The sequence below is a fragment of the Rhinopithecus bieti genome, unplaced genomic scaffold, assembly GCF_001698545.2.
Source record: "Rhinopithecus bieti isolate Rb0 unplaced genomic scaffold, ASM169854v2 scaffold_12151, whole genome shotgun sequence".
In the NCBI taxonomy this organism is placed as follows: domain Eukaryota; kingdom Metazoa; phylum Chordata; class Mammalia; order Primates; family Cercopithecidae; genus Rhinopithecus; species Rhinopithecus bieti.
The window spans coordinates 458,043-462,974 of NW_016807233.1; positions in this window are offsets into that span (position 1 = coordinate 458,043).

Consider the following 4,932-nt stretch of genomic DNA (forward strand, 5'->3'; position numbering starts at 1 on the left):
AAGGCACTACAACAACTTAATAGACAAACAGCCTTCATGCCTGTTGATGTATAGATTACTCAGAAAGTTCACTGGAATGCCTGAAGCAAACTGCAAACCAGGAAAACTGTCAGATTCTCACTGTCTGTTCTTTATCTGCAGGAGCTTTGAGCCCAACATCTACAATTCTTTTCAACTGGCTGCTCTCTGGACTCAAAAAACTGAGTTTATAGTTTGCTCTAACCATTAATCTTTGTTTTTCCTTTCTTTTATTTCTATAAAAATGCCTCCTTTTTTTTTGAGATGGAATCTTGCTCTGTTGCCCAGGCTGGAGTGCAATGGCGCTATCTCAGCTCACTGCAACCTCCACCTCCCCGGTTCAAGTGATTCTCCTGCCTCAGCCTCCCCAGTAGCTGGGATTACAGGCACGCACCACCACGCCTGGCTAATTTTGTATTCTTAGCAAAGACGGGGCTTCACCATGTTGGCCAGGCTGGTCTCAAACTCCTGACCTCAGGTGATCTGCCCGCCTCGGCCTCCCAAAGTGCTGGGATTACAGGCGTGAGCCACCGCGCCCAGCCAGAAATGCCTCTTATTAAATATATGATTGCTCGAATCATATAGAGGCCTGACTTTAGTGGAAGCGTGAAATGAGATTCATTTTTGTGACTGAGATCCTGGCTCAATAACTTATAAGACCATCCACCAATCCAATTTCTGGACTGTGAAACTCCTTGCATAAGTTTCAGACCAGGGAATGTTGGGACTCAGAAAATGACACTCAAAACGAAGACCTTGGAAGCAAACGTTTTCCTCTGACCTTCTCCTTTCCTCGTGTTATCCGTCTCATTTTCCCTGAGGCTAGGCGTAAAACCAGAACCCGTTTTCCCCAAAGCCAACAATAAACCAAAAAATAACTAACTCTTCCTATGTTATGCTCTAACTCTTCCTCCACCTTTCTGTGTAAAAACTAGCCATAAATAAATTATCAAGGCCGGGCATGGTGACTCATGCCTATAATTCCAACAATTTAGGAGGCTGAGGCAGACAGATCACTTGAACTTAGGAGTTTGAAACCAGACTGGGCAATATGGTGAAACCCCATCTCCATTTTTATTTAAAAAAAATTTTTTAAAGAAATGACCAGACCTATCTTGTCTGATTGTATGTCATAAGGCTGCTGTTCAAGAGGGTCCTTCCCATACTCAGAAGGAAAGGATGTTGCTCAGAGAAGCCAAGAAGAATCTAGACAGACAGGCCTTGCTGGATATCCCCTCTCAGCCTATCAGCATGAGGTCTTCCCCCTCTTGTCCAATCATATCTCTACACAGCTGTCCATACTTTGTTGAACCTAAGCATAAAAATGGACAGTTTCCCTCTTTGGTTCTTCATTCTGAAGTCTCCTGTCTCACATAAAACTATGATCAAATACATGTGTGTGCCTTTTCTATCCGTCAGCCTCTTGTCATGATTTTCAGGGAGGGTGAAGAGGAAGTTATTTCTCTTGGCCTTGACAATCCACAAAGGAAGCACTTCTATATGAAAATAATCACAATCTTTTAGCAAACTATATCCACCCTCTCTAAACATTTTTCTTTGGATCAATGCGTGATTAAAGGAGGAACCAAGTGGCTCAATGAACTGCCATAGTGAGGAGTGTGCCTTTAATCTGGGGATTCCTGAAGCTCCTTTTCCTGCTCAATGTTTCCATCTCCTTTGTATTATTATTTTCCTCACATACACATGCACAAATATCTGTTCACAGCATGTGCATATTTGCACACACTGCAAAGTCTATCTGTTCATCTTTACACCCTGGCAGTTTTAGAGTAAAGGTTGTTATTGCTTTTGTCCTTAAGCTGTGTATGTTCTTTCAATTGAAAAAATAGGATCTTGGCCAGGCACAGTGGCTCACACCTGTAATCCCAGCACTTTGGGAGGCCAAGGTGGGCAAATCGGCTGAGGGCAGGAGTTTGACACCAGCCTGGCCAACATGATGAAACCCTGTCTCTACCAAAAATACAAAAAAAAAAAAAAATTAGCCAGATGTGGTGGCAGGTACCTGTAGTACCAGCTACTGGGGAGGCTGATGGGGGAGAATCACTTGAACCCAAGAAGCAGAGGTTGCAGTGAACTGAGATAGCACCACTGCACTATAGCCTGGGCAACAGAGCAAGACTCTGTCCCCCCCCCCAAAAAAAAGATAAGAAAAAGAAAAAATACAATCTTATGGAGAAAAAAAAAAAGCTGTACAGAATAAGAATCACTATACTTGTCATTAAAGACATTAAAGATTTTAAATCAAGGGTTTAAGCCCTAATATGGTTTGGCTGTGTCCCCACCCAAATCTCAACTTGAATTGTATCTCCCAGAATTCCCACACATTGTGGGAGGGACCCAGAGGGAGGTAGTTGAATCGTTGGGGCTGGTCTTTCGCATGCTATTTTCATGATCGTGAGTGAGTCTTACGAGATCTGATAAGTTTATCAGGGGTTTCTGCTTTTGCTTCTTCCTCATTTTTCTCTTGCCACCGCCATGTAAGAAGTGCCTTTCGTCTCCCACCATTATTCTGAGGCCTCTCCAGCCATGTGGAACTTTAAGTCCAATTAAACCTCTTTTTGTTCCCAATTTCAGTTATGTCTTTATCAGCAGTGTTAAAATGAACTAATGCAGTAAATTGGTACCAGGAATGGGGCGTTGCTGAGCAGACACTTGAAATTGTGGAAGCAACTTTGGAACTGGGTAACAGTCAGAGATCGGAACAGTTTGGAGGGCTCAGAAGAAGACAGGAACATTTGGGAAAGTTTGGAACTTCCTAGAGACTTCTTGAATGGCTTTGCCCCAAATGCTGATAGGGATATGGACAATAAGGTGGTCTCCAGGCTGTGGTAGTCTTACATGGAGAGGAGGAACTTGTTGGGAACTGGAGTAAAGGTGACTCTTATGTTTTAGCGAACAGACTGGCATCATTTTGCCCCTGCCCTAGAGATTTGTGGAACTTTAAACTTGAGAAAGATGATTGAGGGTATCTGGTGGAAGAAATTTCTAAGCAGCAAAGCATTCAAGAGGTGATTTGGGTACTGTTAAAGGCATTCAGTTTTATAAGGGAAGCAGAGCATAAAAGTTTAGAAAATTTGCAGTCTGATGATGCAATTGAAAAGAAAGATCTATTTTTTGAGGAAAAATTCAAGCTGGCTTCAGAAATTTGCATAAACAGCAAGGAGTCTAACGTTAATCCCCAAGACCATGGGGAAAATGTCTCCAGGACATGTCAGAGACCTTCACGACAGCCCCTCCCATCACAGGCCCAGAGGCCCAGGGAGAAAAAGCAGTTTTGTGGGCTGGGCCCAGAGTCCCCGTGCTGTGTGCAGCCTAGGGATTTGGTGCCCTGTGTCCCAGCTGCTCCAGCTGTGGCTGAAAGGGGCCAATGTACAGCTCAGGCTGTGACTTCAGAGGGTGAAAGCCCCAGGCCTTGGCAGCTTCCACGTGGTGTTGAGCCTGCAGGTGCACAGAAGTCAAGAATTGAGGTTTGGGAACCTCCACCTAGATTTCAGAAGATGCATGGAAACACCTGGATGCTCAGGCAAATTTTGCTGTGGGTGCAGGGCCCTCATGGAGAACGTCTGCTAGAGCAGTGCAGAAGAGAAATGTGGGATCACAGCCCCTAGACAGAGTCCCTACTGGGGCACTGCCTAGTGGAGCTGTGAGAAGAGGGTCACTGTCCTCCAGACCCTAGAATGGTAGATCCACTGGAAGCTTGCAGCATTCACCTGGAAAAGCCACAGACACTCAACGCCAGCCCATGAAAGCAACCAGGAGTGCAGGGGCAGAGCTGCCCAAGACCATGGGAACACACCTTTTGCACCAGTGTGACCTGGATATGAGACCTGGAGTCAAAGGAGGTCATTTTGGAGCTTTAAAATTTGACTGCCCAGCTGGATTTCAGACTTGCATGGGCCCTGTAACCCTGTTGTTTTGCTCAATTTCTCCCATTTGGAATGGCTGTATTTACCCAATGCCTGTATCCCCATCATATCTAGGAAGTAACTAGCTTGCTTTTGAATTTACAAGCCCATAGGCAGAAGGGACTTGTCTTGCCTCAGATGAAACTTTGGACTACGAACTTTTGGGTTAATGCTGAAATGAGTTAAGACTTTGGGGGACTGTTGGGAAGGCATGATTGGTTTTGAAATGTGAGACTATGAGATTTGGAGGGGCCATGGTCTTCCTGAATGATATGGTTTGGCTATGTCCCCACCCAAATCTCACCTTGAATTGTATCTCCCAGAATTCCCACGTGTTGTGGGAGTGACCAAGGGGGAGGTAATTGAATCATGGGGGCTGGACTTTCTTGTGCTATCCTTGTGAAAGTAAGTCTCACGAAATCTGATGAGTTTATCAGGGGTTTCCATTTTTGCTTCTTCCTCATTTTTCTCTTGCCACCGCCATGTAAGAAGCGTCTTTTGCCTCCCACCATGATTCTGAGGCCTTATGGCCTCTACAGTCATGTGGAACTGTAAGTCCAATTAAACCTCTTTTGGTTCCCAGTTTGGGAACAAAGATCTTGTCCCTAAGATGCTTGCTGTTTCTTCCACCCAGAAAAGCTGCATTTCTTTCTGTTCAACTGATTTTATATGCAAGGTACATAGTGGCCATCTCCATCCTTCCTACTGTATAGGCAAAGGAAGTTGAGACCCTAGGTTCAAAACTCAAGGTTTGCCGGGAACGGTGGCTCAAGCCTGTAATCCCAGCACTTTGGGAGGCCGAGATGGGTGGATCACGAGGTCAGGAGATCGAGACCATCCTGGCGAACACAGTGAAACCCCGTCTCTACTAAAAAATACAAAAAAACTAGCTGGGTGAGGTGGCGGGCGCCTGTAGTCCCAGCTACTCAGGAGGCTGAGGCAGGAGAATGGCGTAAACCCAGAAGGCGGAGCTTGCAGTCAGCTGAGA